This window comes from Myotis nattereri (genome assembly GCF_964212035.1).
Source record: "Myotis nattereri genome assembly, chromosome: 2".
Lineage (NCBI taxonomy): Eukaryota > Metazoa > Chordata > Mammalia > Chiroptera > Vespertilionidae > Myotis > Myotis nattereri.
This window is the reverse complement of record NC_138076.1, coordinates 209249048-209264192: the sequence shown is the minus strand read 5'-3', so window position 1 is coordinate 209264192 and position 15145 is coordinate 209249048. Positions and strand designations below refer to the sequence as shown.

Genomic DNA, 15145 nt, shown 5'->3' with positions numbered 1-15145 from the left:
GACTGAATACAGATAAGGGAAGGAATGATGGAGTTGGACCATTAATAAATTCTAATGAGAACGCTAATGAGAATCATCAATGGATAGGAAAATTCTGATGAGAAACATCATCTTTACATAGTTTCAAAGTATTGTCCCCCAGGCAATTATAAATTACACATGGAAAGATAGTAACTGTAGTGGAGGAACCTGGCAGATACCATCTTTAAGTAAACAAAGTTAATGTCAACAGTAAGGGACGAATTGACACATCTTTCTCCTAAGTGATGCCCTGAGAAGGACAGAGCTTCACTTCTGTTGGCATTCCTGCCAACTTTCAGACAATGAATCTCATTGTAAAGAAACACCTGACAAATTTAAATTGAGAGAAGTTCTACAGAATTAGTGGACTGTATGCTAAAAAAATTGGCAACATCATGAAAGACAAGGAAAGACTAGGGAACTGTTCCAGATTAAAGGAGTTAAGGAGATATGACGACCAACGGCAATGTGTGAGCCAGGATTTCCTTTTGCTATAAGGATATTTTAAAGATAATTGTAAAATATGAATAAGGCCTGTAGATTAGATAATAGTATCCTGTCAATGTTAATTTCCTGACTTTGGCCCTTGTCCTGTGGTCATGTAAGACAATGTCCTTCATTTTACCCACCAGAGTATTTCTAAATAAGGGGGTATCATGTCTTCAATTTATTCTCAAATGGGTTAGAACAAAGGTAGATAGATACTAAAATGTGATAAAATATTAACAATTGGGGAATCTGGGAGAACACACGGAAATTCTCTATTATTCCTGCAATTTTTGTTTTAATAAAGTAGTTGTTTTTCCCCCCTTCAAAGTAGAGACTCTCTAGTTAGCCTGTGGGCTCAAATCCTGGCCTCACCCCTCACCAGCTGAGTGGCTTCACCTCTCCCTGCCTCCGTCTCCTCCTTCATAAACCGGCTTATTAACAGTGCCCATTTCATGGATTGTGAAATGATTGAGTGTGTCCATACTTACAGCACTTGGCACAATGCCTAGAATGGAATAAATGATTAATAAACACTGGGCAGCTTCTGAAAGCTTCTCCCCGCCCCCAGTGGAGAGATGAGTCTCTGGAGTCCTTCAGGACACTTCCTCTAAGAAATCTGCTTCTTCCCTGGCGAGTGATACAAAGCCAGCGATGACCTGACCCTGCCGAGAGCCCCCATCTCCTGCCACAGGGAGGGACCTTGTTGCCAGTTTCTGGGGAGGAGTTTCCCTCTGCCAGCTCAGTCCAGCAGAACTCTCACTGGCCCAGCTAGTCCCTCCCTGTGTACCTGCCCCAGAGTCCAAAACACCAGGCAGCACCCAAGCACCTCCCTGGGGGCCCCTGGCCCACAGTAGGTGCTTTTCCCACTAGTAGGTACTCATTGACAGTGACAGGCTTGACCTGAGACAGGATCTGCAGCTCAGATTGTAACAGTGAGGAATCATAACCCACCCTACTATTCTTGTGACATTGTTTCTGTAAATGCTGACTCTGACTAATACGTATAGCTTGTAGATAAACAGGGTGTTTGTATAAGAATCCTAGGAACTAACTTCAGGAGATACAGACTCTGACCTTCAGTCATCCCAGTTCCAGGAGATTTGCTGACCTTCAACGATAGAGCCGGAATAATGTAGAACTAGGATGACGAAGACTGGATCATCACTTGACCAGTTTTGAGATCCTTATCGGAACGGACTGTGCTGGCCTGCACGTAGAGAACATTTCAACCCCCTCCCCTTGATCTCTTTGTTCTTCTTTCCCTCCCCCTCCTAATAAAAATGTCTCCCTGCACTGAAATGGGAAGATGGGCTTTGCAACAAGAGTCCCCCATCTTCTCAGATGGCTGGCACTTGAATAAACCTCTTTCCTTTTTCACCAGCACCCGTCTCAGCTGTCAGCAGTCGGCTGAACCAGTTTCAGTTACAACATTGCACCTCTGGCTAACCCCAGTGTGGGGCTTTCTTCACTCCAGGCTCAGTTTCCCTAATTGCAGTGAGTGCATAGGATTAGATCAGTCGTTTTTAAAGAACCTCAAACCACAGTAAACTTTCTCCAAATGGAAGTTGTCTCTGCAGCGCATCCCACATGAGAGACAGCTGGAAGCTGGGCTTTGGCCGAGGAGACCAGGTCTGGCTTTAACATTTCCCTGGCGAGTATTCTCTGGAGGCCCTTCCTGCCCTGAGATTTGGTATCTTGGCCCCTGTGAGTGCCTGTCCTGGACCCTCAGGTCTGCCCCCCGCCCTCCCCCCCCCCCCCCCCGCCTGCCCTTCAGCAAGACAGCCCTCCATCAGCTGGGCCATGTCCTACATTTTCCATGGTCCCCTCTGCTGGGTGGCAGTGATGTCAAAGGGATCTCTTTCAGCACCTGACCTTGTTCTGGGTACTTCCACTCATCACATGCCCCCTACCAGTTTCTTATTACTGCGTATTACTATTACTCTATACTTACTACTATGACTGTATTTATGGAATGCTTCCTTTTTGCCAGACACTGTGCCTAAGATCTGTTTGTGTGGTATATATTTTTCTGGTTCTTTTCTCCCACGCCTAAATAAACCAGCCATCCAAAAAATGATTTTTTTCTTTTTATCACATTTCAATGTCTTTAAAACCCAACTTTTCCTTCTCACAAAGCCCTCCCCACTTTGTGATGGGAGGTGCATATTTGGACTGGTATGGGTTCAGGGAGCACCCCCAGTTGCTGGGTGTGGTGTGCTGGGTGGCCCTTAGTCCTTTCCCACCATCTTAGAAGTTAGATATTCTCGTCACCAAGCTGCAGGGGAGGAAACTGAGGCTCTGAGAGGTGAGGAACTTGCCCAATGTCACACAGTCATCCCTGGAAGAGGAGGACTTGAACTTGGGCCAGTCTGAAAACTCAGGCCAATCTGATTCAAGGACCATGCTCTCTCCCTCTGATAACTCTGCCATGCTCAACTAGAGGGGGGCTGCCAAAGCTGATGTGGCAGGGGTCAATCATAGTGCCCAACTCCTGGCCACAGCTGATTGGCTCGGGGGTGGGCACACAACCCCAGTTGGCCCAATTAGAGTCCTTTCCAGGAAGGTCAGTCCATTTCTTTTGGTAAAAGCGGTGGATAGCATGGGAGCTGCATTCCTCATTCCTGGGCAGAAGAAGCCAGAGAAGAGGATCAGGTGGATGTGCTGAAAGAGGAAATGGGGGGCCTGGTTCACCCCAAGGCCCTGCTAAGGTTTAGCTGGTCATCTCTTCCTTGGATTCTGGAAGATTCTCTGATTACTTTCCAGTCATGTACACTAATGTGAGTTGGGTTTCTGTCACTTACAATCAAGGGAGTCCTGACTCACTCTAATCTCTTTCTTCTGGATCCCATAGAATCCTGTTCCTCTAATTCAATTCCCTCTTCTGGGAATCTCTAAAAAGATGGTTGTATGGCCACATTTAATTAATTTATATACATTTTAGAAAGCTTTATGCTGAAGATTGCCTGGGATTATGATTTATAGTTGATTAAGCATGAAGGTTTCTGTCATCACAAACAAAACAGCACCTTGTTGCCTTGTCAATCGATGGAGGAGTCATTTAGAATATTCACAACTATTCTGGTTCCTCTCCTTCTTGCCACATAGTAGGACGGCATTTCCCATCTCCCTTGAAGTTGGGTGTAGCCATGTGACATGCTTTGTCCAATGAAAAGTAGCACAAGAGTTACACGTCACTTCTGAGCAGTACCTTTTAGAGGGGCAGCCTGATTCACAACGGGCGGATCCTCATAATAGTCGGGGAAGCCAGTGCTGGGAAGGAGCCTCCTCAGCCTGGGCTCCTGAGCGACTTGGATAAACAGAACCCCCATCCCTCCCCACATGGGACAGACAGTGCGAACAAAGACATCAACTTGTGCTAAGCCGACGAGATTGTGGCATTGTTCCTACAGCATTCCCTGGCCTGGCCTGGCCCGTCCTGCCTGATGGATCTGGAACATGAGCCACTGGACTTCATGATTTCTGCAGGTGAAAGGACAAAGCAGAAACATACTCCCCTCCCTCTCCCCCATCCTGCCTTGTAGGGCTGGGCCCTCAGCCCAAGCCCCCTCCTTTTCTGAGTGACCACAAGAATGCCGGTATTGACCTAACTCCCCCAACCACCACCTGAGTGGACCAATGAAGCTCCAGGAATGCAGCTAAGGTCCTGATAAGGCTACAGTGGGGGACGGCCCAAGCCTCAGAATGTGCTGGTCACTTCCTGACCTTTGTGCTGTAAGACGCTGATGAAAAACCCTGACCTAAATGACCAATCTCTGTAACCCACGTCACCCCCTAAGCCCACCCAAATAACTAGCCCTATAAATTCTTTATTCTCTTGGGACTCAGGGCTCTCTCTTGCATCCAGTAATGAAGGCAGGGGGGGACCAAGCAAGCTTGTATAAAAGACTCTCTGCTTTTGCATCGGACTGGCTGGCTCCTTGGTGTGGTCTTTTGGGGATCTTGAAATCTGGGCATAACACAGGAAAACCATATTTGCCTGCATCCCTTGGCTTTTTCACAATAAACAATGATCTGTGTGCCTGAGGCAAGTGGGTATGCCATTGTGACCTCTAAGGACGGGAATAGAGGTATCTTCCGTATCCCGTCCCACCAGAGGGAGGCCATGCACGTAGTGGGTTCGTCATAATTACTGGCTAAAGAAGCTGCAGTGAGGACGAGAAGTCTAGGAGAGAGAAGAAAGGGAGGGATGAAGGCCTTGCACACACTGACCCCACGAACACCACACTGGAATCCCTGAGAGGTCAGAATCTGCATACTTGCTCCTGGCACGCGTCCCTGAAGTGCCCTTCACTCAGCCCCTCTAAACCCTCACCATCCTTCAGGACTCGGGTTCAGAGCAGCTTCCGGCAAAACCACCCTGGTCCCTGGCCCTGAGAGCCAGCCTCTCCTCAGGCCACAGTCCGTCCTGAGAGCCCCGAGCGGGGAGCTGGGGAAATCCTGCCTTTGCTGCTCAGCACTGGCTCCTCCCCGCCCCCCACCCCCCGCCCCCCAGGCATGGGAGCATGTGGCTGCTGCCTCACAGCTCAAGGTTACCTGCACTCATTTCCTTCCTGAGGGGGCACAAGACCCAGTGGCCCCTCACCAAGTCAGAAGCCACATCATCGGTGTAATCATTACACAGCTGCCTCGCGACCTCTGCCCTCCAGTTCCCCTCTCCCGCCGCGGCAGAGGGATTTTTTCCAGGTCACTTTCCTGCTTGTATCCCTTCTGGGGCCCCCACTGCCTGCAGGGCAAGGCCCTCATCTTCCGCCTGGCACTGGAGAGCCTTCATGCTTGGCCTCTGAGGCTCACCTGCCTGCTCACCTGCTCACATACCAGGTTCCGGCACAACAATCCACACACCCTCATGCTGTTGACCTTCGCCCATACGGTTCTTTCCACCTGGAATGTTCTTACTTCCCTAATCCAGTTGGTAAACCCCCTATTCAATCTTTGCAACCCAACTTAAGAACAGGAGTAAGGGGTGGTAAAAATATATATATATATTTTTTCTGTTAAGGGCTACATAGAAATATTTCAGGCTTTGTGGCCCAGAGGGTCTGTGTCACAATTACTCAACTCTACCATTGGAGAAAGGATAGACAGGCGGAAATGAATGGTGTGGCCGTGCTCCCATAAAACTTTGCTGACAGAGAGGTGGCAGGAGGGATCGCGTGCCCACCCCCTTCAAGAGCCGTCTCAGAAAGCTTCCACAGGAGGATCTCAGCAAAGCCGCCTCACCACGTCCTCTCTGCCGTCCACATTTTGCCATGACACAAACCCCACCGGTAATGACGCTACAGTTGTGCTGACGAAATGGCAGGATAGTCATACCACTGTCTCTCACTTGGGTTTCTGCATCAGCCTCCTCACGAGTCTCCAGCCTCTGCCTTGCTCTTATAGTCCGTCCTGTGATAGATCTGTTCAGATGTAAGTCCGGTCAGGTTACTCCTCTGCTCAAAAGCCTCCATGGCTCTCCATTTCCCTTACAGCAAGAGAAAAAAAAATTTAAAAATGGCCCATAATGTCCTACAAGCGCCAATAGCCCTTTGGCCTCATTGCCTGCTTTGCTTCTGTTCTCTCGCTTGACTCCAGGAACACAGCCTCCTTGTTTTTTCTTGAAACAGGCGAGAGAGATGCCGCCTCAGGGCCTTGGCTCTTGCTGCTGCCTCCATCTGGGACTCTTTCCTGGCTTTTCACGTAGTTCACTCCCTCATCAACCTTCAGGTCTTTATTTAAATGTCTCCCTTCTCCGTGAGGCCTCCTCTGGCCACTCTGATTAAAACTGCAACTCTCCCCTGTCTTTCCTCCCCACTTTTACTCTATAGCATGTATCTAACCCACTATATTTCCCCCAAAATTTTCAGTTATAAAAATGTTCAGAACCTCAACATAATAAAAGCCTTTTATGACAAACCTTCAGCCAACATCATACTCAATGAGCAAAAACTAAAACCATTTCACGTAAGAACAGGAATGAGAGACAGAAGTTCTCCCACTGCAGACACAGCTGATTCTCACAGACAGTTGGCCTGGAGGTCAAATCCCCCCCAGTATTACCTACAACAATCAAGGCTTAACTACAACAAGACTGCGCACAAAGACCACAAGGGGGTGCACCAAGAAAGCATAAAAAAATGCAGAAACAAAGAAACAGGACACAACTGACAGAAATGGAGGATATAGAGTTCAGAACCACACTTTTAAGGTCTCTCAAGAACTGTCTAGAAGCCACCGATAAACTTAGTAAGGCCCTCGAAAAGACTGATGAGACCGCCGATAAATATAGTGAGATCCTCAAGAAATCTAATGAGACCCTCGATGTTGTGATACAGAAGCAACTAGAAATTAAGCATACACTGACTGAAATAAAGAATATTATACAGACTCCCAACAGCAGACAAGAGGAGCGCAAGAATCAACTCAAAGATTTGAAATGAGAAGAAGCAAAAAACACCCAACCGGAAAAGCAAAATGAAAAAAGAATCCGAAAATACGAAGATAGTGTAAGGAGCCTCTGGGACAGCTTCAAGCGTACCAACATCAGAATTATAGGGGTGCCAGAAGATGAGAGAGAGCAAGATATTGAAAACCTATTTGAAGAAATAATGACAGAAAACTTCCCCTACTTGGTGAAAGAAATAGACTTACAAGTCCAGGAAGCGCAGAGAACCCCAAACAAAAGGAATCCAAAGAGGACCACACCAAGACACATCATAATTAATGCCAAGAGCAAAAGGCAAAGAGAGAATCTTAAAAGCAGCAAGAGAAGGAAACTCAGTTACCTACAAGGGAATACCCATACGACTGTCAGCTGATTTCTCAACAGAAACTTTGCAGGCCAGAAGGGAGTGGCAAGAAATATTCAAAGTGATGAATACCAAGAACCTACAACCAAGATTACTTTATCCAGCAAAGCTATCATTCAGAATTGAAGGTCAGATAAAGAACTTCACAGATAAGGAAAAGCTAAAGGAGTTCATCACCACCAAACCAGTATTATATGAAATGCTGAAAGGTATCCTTTAAGAAGAGGAAGAAGAAAAAGGTAAAGATACAAATTATGAACAACAAATAGACATCTATCAACAAGTGAATCTAAGAATCAAGTGAATAAATAATCTGATGAACAGAATGAACTGTTGATTATAATAGAATCAGGGACATAGAAAGGGAATGGACTGACTATTCTTGGGGGGGAAAGGGGTGTGGGAGATGCGGGAAGAGACTGGACAAAAATTGTGCACCTATGGATGAGGACAGTGGGTGGGGAGTGAGGGCGGAGGGTGGGGTGGGAACTGGGAGGAGGGGAGTTATGGGGGGGAAAAAGAGGAACAAATGTAATAATCTGAACAATAAAGATTTAATTAAAAAAAAAAAAAGAACAAGAATGAGAAAGGGATGCCCACTTTCACCACTCCTGTTCGACATAGTTCTGGAAGTGCTAGCCATAGCAATTAGACACGAAGAAGAAATAAGAGGCATCCAAATTGGGAAAGAAGACATAAAACTGTCATTATTCGCAGATGACATGATACTATACATAGAAAACCCTGAAGACTGCATCAAAAAATTATTAGACTTGCCCAAACCGGTTTGGCTCAGTGGATAGAGCGTCGGCCTGCGGACTGAAAGGTCCTAGGTTCGATTCCGGTCAAGGGCATGTACCTGGGTTGCGGGCACATCCCCAGTGGGGGATGTGCAGGAGGAGGCTGATCGATGTTTCTCTCTCATCGATGTTTCTGACTCTCTATCCCTCTCCCTTCCTCTCTGTAAAAAATCAATAAAATATATTTTAAAAAAAATTATTAGACTTAATAAGTGAATTTGGCAATGTAGCAGGATACAAAATTAATGCCAAGAACTCTATGGCATTTTTATACACCAATAGTGATCTTACAGAAGGAGAGATTTAAAAAACAATCCCATTTATCTTCACACCAAAAAAATTAAGATACCTAGGAATAAACTTAACTAAGGAGGTAAAAGACCTGTACTCGGAAAACTACAGGACACTGAAAAAAGAGATAGAGGGAGACATAAACAGATGGAAGAACATACTGTGTTCATGGATTGGTAGAATCAACATCATTAAAATGTCCACACTACCCAAAGCAATCTATAGATTCAATGCACTCCCCATTAAAATACCAATGGCATATTTCACAGACCTAAAATGAACTCTCCAAAAATTCATCTGGAATAAAAAAAGACCCCGAATAGCTGCAGCGATCCTGAGAAAGAAGAACAAAGTAGGTGGGATTTCAATACCAGATATCAAGCTGTATTACAAAGCCACTATTCTCAAAACTGCCCGGTACTGGCACATGAAAAGACATATAGATTACTGGAATAGAATAGAGAACCCAGAAATCGACCCAAACCACTATGCTCAATTCATATTTGACAAAGGAGGCAAGACCATACAATGGAGTCAAGACAGTCTCTTCAATAAATGGTGTTGGGAAATTGGACAGATACATGCAAAAAAAATGAAACTAGATCACCAACTTATACCATACACAAAAATAAATTCAAAATGGATAAAGAACTTAAACATAAGATGGGAAACCATAAAAGTATTAGAGAAATCCACAGGCAGCAAAATCTCAGACATAAGCTGAAGCAATATCTTCACCGATACAGCTCCTAGGGCATTGGAAACTAAAGAGAAAATAAATAAATGGAACTACATCAAAATAAAAAGCTTCTGCACAGCAAAGAAACCATCAACAAAACAACAAGAAAGCCCACTGCATGGGAGAACATATTTGCCAATGTTATCACCGATAGGGTTTAATCTCCAACATTTATGGGGAACTCATACAACTTAACAAAAGGAAGATAAACAATCCAATCAAAAAATGGGCAACGGACCTAAATAGATATTTTTGAAAGAGGACATAAGGAAGGCCAAGAGACATATGAAAACATGCTCAAAGTCACTAGTATTTCAAGATATGCAAATCGACAATGAGGTACCATCTTACACCTGTCAGAATGGCTATCATCAACAAATCAACAAGCGACAAGTGCTGGTGAGGATGCAGAGAAAAAGGAACCCTCATGCACTGCTGGTGGGAAGGCAGACTGGTGCAGCCACTGTGGAGAACAGTATGGAGTTTCCTCAAAAAACTAAAAATGGAACTCCTATTTGACCCACTGATCCCACTTCTAGGAATATATCCCAAGAAACTAGAAACACCAATCAGAAAGGATATATGCACTCCTTTGTTCATAAGCAGCACAATTCACCATAGCTAAGATTTGGAAACAGCCTAAGTGCCCATCAGCAGATGAGTGGATTAAAAAACTGTGGTACATTACACAATGGAATACTATGCTGCAATAAAAAAGAAGGGATTCTTACCATTTGCAACAGCACGGATGGAACTGGAGAGCATTATGCTAAGCGAAATAAGCCAGTCAGAGAAAGATAAATATCACATGATCTCACTCATTTGTGGAATATAATGAACAGAAACTGATGAACAAAAACAGATCCAGAGACAGAGGAGCATCGATCAGACCGTCAAACCTCAGAGGGAAGGTAGGGGAGGGTGGGAGTAAGGGGGAAGAGATCAACCAAAGGACTTGTATGCATGCATATAAGCCTAGCCAATGGACACAGACACCAGGGGGGTGAGGGCATGAGTGGGGGGAAGTGGAAGGATAAGGACACATATGTAATACCTTAATCAATATAAGAAAAAAATGTTCAGGCGCTCTCCTTTCAGGGAGCACGTATCTCCTAAACTCCAAGGACCCCATGAAACTTGCAACCAGGTGAGGGATGGGCATCGACAGCTCATTCTAGGCTAACCCCCTGAAACTGTCTCCAAAGCCCCGTTTTCTCTGCCTTCCCAGTGAGCCCAGCCACCCAGCCTAGGCTCTCCTGTTGCGTTGTCTATGCCCGTCCTTGTTTCACTGTCCTAAGTGGGGCTTTTTGTTTGTTTTTGCCGGAGTCAATAAATTCTTGCTTGCTTTTCTAAGAAAAAATGTTCAAACAGAGATAATGGAAGGACTAATGCAGTGACACTCATATACACACAACCCCAGATTCAACACTCAAGGTATTTTGAAAGAAAGATGCTAACATCATGACATTTCACCTACAGACTTTAGCAAAACACTCTATGTTTGACGTCTCTATCTTGTTTATCATTTTTCATTCCCCACCAGGCTGTGAGCGCCGTGGTATCATCAGCATCAAGAACATTGCCGAACTTCTATAGTTTAGGGGAAGAAAAGATAACACAGGTCCTGATTCTGGTTCTGCCTCTAATTGACCTATGATTCTGGGGATCATTTCCTTTTGCAGAACCTTGGTTTCCTCATCTATGAAGTGAGGGAAATAGCACTGCTTCTCAGGGTTGTTGTGAGGGTCAAACAAGGTAAGAGTGTAAAACTGCACTGTTAGCGTGTCAGTTAAATTTCCACCTAACTTCTTGAGGGAGGGGGCTTGGTCTAGTCTGACCCTTTGGAGGCTGGGTTCCTAGAAGGCAGACACCTTGCTCCGCGATGTTCTTAGATGCAGGACCTAACACAGCCCCTCAAGAGAAGCTCTTTGATTTGATCTGCTCCCATGGAAAATCCAGTAGAAACCCAACAGAATGTATTCCCTTGAGCTTACTTGACCCTCTCTTTCCATTGCTTGCTCATTCAGTGCTACCTAATAACCACTATATTTCACTCTTGCTTTATCTACTCATGGAACAATTTTCGCCAGATATACCTAGGGGAGGAGCACTCACCTCATTAAGTCCTGAGGTCCTATTTGATTAATGTCTTCCATGGATCTTTGAGTGTGTCTAAAGAGCGATCCAGTCTCCTTTGGCCTCTTCAGCATTTCAGATCACATTGTGTGTCCATGTTGACAAATTCGCCCTGCAGACTCACCTTGAACACAAAGTTGGATGTTTGCTGAAGAATGGGACTCATTCTGTTGAAACTACACATTTTGGGGGGGGGGTCTGATTGCTTGGTAGTGGGTGGAATGCCTGGTCTTTTGCAGTCTCCTGGATAACCATCACCCTAACTTCAGTTGCTATGGGTGTGTAGGAAAAAATATTTTCATGGAGAATTCTGAGTCTTCATCCCATTATCTCCACTCCAAGCTGAAACTCTTGAGCAAAACTTCAATTTGTTTAAGGGAACAGTTTCCTCATCTGTGTGGATAGGGGGGAAAAAAAAAAGGGAGTTGAATGGAAGATAACCTCACAGGGTGATAAGGTCATAAATTCCTAACTGGGAGGTCATGGTGGGTAGTCTTGCCTCAGGTCTATACCTTCTTTAGTGAAAAGCTTTAAGCCAGCCTTGTCCATTGCGCTTGTGCATCTAGGTTAACATCTGGTATCTCTGAAATACCAGAAGTAATACCCCTCAAAGGGGATGTTAACCCTCAAGAGAGCACAGAATCTTGCTAACGATCCTGTAATCCAACCCCCACCTTGCTTTCTCTAATCTTCCTTAATTTCAAATGCATAAAAGAAACAGCAAAACTGTTATTCTCCAGGGCATGGGAGATCCTGCTCCCCAGCATATGCCCTCAGTTTGGCACAAATAAACTCATAAAGCTTATCATTTCTTACATTGACATCTGTAAAAATGCCCACCAGTGTAACTCACCCCAGCAGTGATGGATGTGAAGTCTGGTTCCTTTGTAACTGGCAAAGCTCGGTACCAGTATTGGTCACTATGGTTAGTTGTAACTGTCTAGAGCAGCGGTTCTCAACCTGTGAGTTGCGACCCCTTTGGGGGGTCGAACGACCCTTTCACAGGGGTCGCCTAAGACCATCAGAAAACACATATATAATTACATATTGTTCTTGTGATTAATCACTATGCTTTAATTATGTTCAATTTGTCACAATGAAAATACATCCTGCATATCAGATATTTACATTACGATTCATAACAGTAGCAAAATTACAGTAGTGAAGTAGCAATGAAATAATTTTATGGTTGGGGGTCACCACAACATGAGGAACTGTACTAAAGGGTCGCGGCATTAGGAAGGTTGAGAACCACTGGTCTAGAGCCTTAACTAAACCGTGCCCCGGCTGCATTGGCCGCCCTGTCTGGGCATTAATATCTTTGGACAGGCTGAGGGCCAAACTCCCTTCTTTCCACAGGAATGACAACAGCAACTCCATTTCCCACGGGGACAGAGAGCAGTTTGGAGAATTCATGTGACCTAGGGCTGGGGGGTCATAGGGGAGTAGAAAGTGTCGGTCCAATGGAGCCTGGTGGGCGGGAGAGGAGACCTGAGCTGCTCAGTCCGAAGCAGGCCTGTAACTAACACCCAGTCTCCTCGTTTCCTCCCAGCACACCCCATTCTCAACACTATTGACCGTAACAGCCCCCATTTATTGAAATCCCAGCCGCTGCAGGCCCAGGGACTCACGTATCTCTTACTGTGCTCACTTCTCAGACGAGCTCACGGCAATCAATTTGCTCAAGTTCGTACTAAAGGTGCTAAGAGAATTCCTGAGATTGGCTTGGGGTAGGGCTGCCCGATTACCAGAATTTTATTTTTATTAGTATTATTTTTTAGCATAACTATAGTTAAAATTATTGGTTGTTTAGCTGAAATTTAAATTTAACCCGGCAGAATTTAACGGGGCATCCCATATTTTTATTTGCTAAATCTGGCAACCATAGCTTGGGGGTAGCCGGCAAAATAAAACCCGGGCTCCTCCCTGTTCTGCCCCATGTCTTTACTGGGTTTAGTTTTCTCTTTATGAGCCAGTCCCCCAGACTGCAGGCCTGACCTTCTCAGGAGGCGGAGCGTGGAGGAGGCTGAGATTCTGCCCCTCACCAACATGTCTGCCAGCGCGCCGTCACAAGGACCTTCCGCCCAGCACAGACATGGCCGCGCGCCGCCGGCGCGGATTGGCTACAGCCCACAGCCCGCCCCCCACGGCGCTGGGAGCCTCGGCCATTGGGCGGTTAGAAAAGATGGCGGCGCCCGTCCCGCCTCCTTTGCGCTCAGCGCTCGCGGCACGGGGGCGGGGCCGCGGCGCGGCCGGGAGGCCAGGCCTTCGCTGATTGGCGGAGAGCGGTGGCTGTGGCCGGGGGCTTGTTTGCGGAAGTACAAAGAAGTGCTGAGTAAGCCGAGGTGAGTGACGGGGCAGGGGAGGCGGGGCCTGAGGGGCCCCCCCAACCTCCTCAGCGCCCCAGACTTCGTGGTCCTTCCCTCGCACCTTCCCCGAGTTCCCTGAGACACGTTCTCCATTCACCCTTGTGTGACACCCGAGTACCCCCACCCCAGATTCCTCCCTTTGACCCCCGGCGTCCTCAACTCCCATCCCATGACCTCTCTTGTCTCCCAGGAACCCCCAGCTTTGACCGTGGGTCCCCATTGGTACCCCAGCCTGCCTGTGTGGTTCCCCTCTGTCCCTAACTTCCTGAGCCAGCCCCTCCTCCGTTCCCCATCTCTCAGTGGCCCCCACTTTCACTCTGGCCCCACTGATTAGTTCCCCCCTTTTTTCTGGGCGCTCCCGAGTTTTCTGCCTGTGTCTTCCCATTCCCACTTCCCCCCCATTTGTTTCCCTGCCTGCTCCCCCACCCATGCTCCCTCCGTCCCCATAGCCTCCTCGCCCCAGAGTCTCCCAACCCCCTAATCTTCTGTCCACCTCCTGCTCCCACAGATGACCTGGAAGCTGGTGACAGGGTGCATGTGACCCATGTGACCGTGTGACTGGGACAGGCAAGCCGTGGGTGTGGGAGAGGGAGGAGGGCCTAGGGCTCAGGGATTTTTTTTTTTTTTTAATAGACTATCAAACAAATACCTTCCCTTCCCCTAAGCTTCTGGATCTTTCTCTCACCTGCCTCTTACCCGCCCAACAGGAAGTTAGGCAGGTTTGGTTTGGCAACACATGTGCTCCACCCTTGGGCTGAGTGCAGTGTTTTTGTTACTGTCTTTGCCCGAGAATGTTACTGGGGTTTGGAGGCTATTCTTCATCCGAGTCTGTTTCCTCATCTGTGAGGGGGGATTGTATTTCCTGCCCTCATAAGGCTGCTGTGAGGTTCAAACTGAGATAATGCAGAAAAGCACAGCGTTGAGATCAGTATGGTCCTGGACAAATGCATGCGTTTGCTATTTTGTCATAGACGAGGAGGGGAAGACAAGTAGAAGGTAACACTGTCTTTTATGTAGTGTTTGGCAGTATGTATTGATCATGAGCTATGAGTCAGGCTCTCTTCTATGTTAACCTTACCCTTCATTCGTTCCTCATGTATTTAACAGATACTAATGGGCTGTTTACTATGTTCTAGGCTGCCCTTGATGTAGCCAGTGTTGTTCCCCTTTAACATAAGGAAAGAGGGCAGCTCAGTTGCCTGAGATCACACCAGCTGTTGTTGGTTGGAACTGGAATCTGGATACAGTACTTGGTGACACCAGAGCCCGTGTGAGTGCCCGGCTGTGTAAGGGTCACTGCTGCTGTCTCAGTGCCCAGGGCACTTTTTCTCCTCCCGTGGGTTACTGTCTTCTTAGATGACAGCCATAGCTTTTGGGGGTACCCGGCAGTCCTCAAAAGGGGATTTCCTTCTCACTCGGCAGAATGACATCAGCAAGAGAGGGAGGAGGAATTGAAATTGTGTGTGCGCTCACGCATTGCTATCGTGAAGG

The 15145-nt window shown here is 46.6% G+C and overlaps 1 protein-coding gene across 2 annotated transcripts in view; it reads left to right on the top strand.

Moving 5' to 3' along the window:
* The first annotated feature begins 13562 nt into the window (after positions 1 to 13562).
* Positions 13563 to 15145, top strand: part of PLA2G6 (phospholipase A2 group VI) — a 43118-nt gene continuing 41535 nt past the window's right edge. The window contains exon 1 of one of the 2 annotated variants that reach the window (XM_081084900.1): positions 13563 to 13630. The gene's annotated coding sequence lies outside the window, so the exon portion shown is untranslated. The remainder of the gene's footprint in view (positions 13631 to 15145) is intronic. The other variant, XM_081084899.1, reaches the window with a different exon arrangement.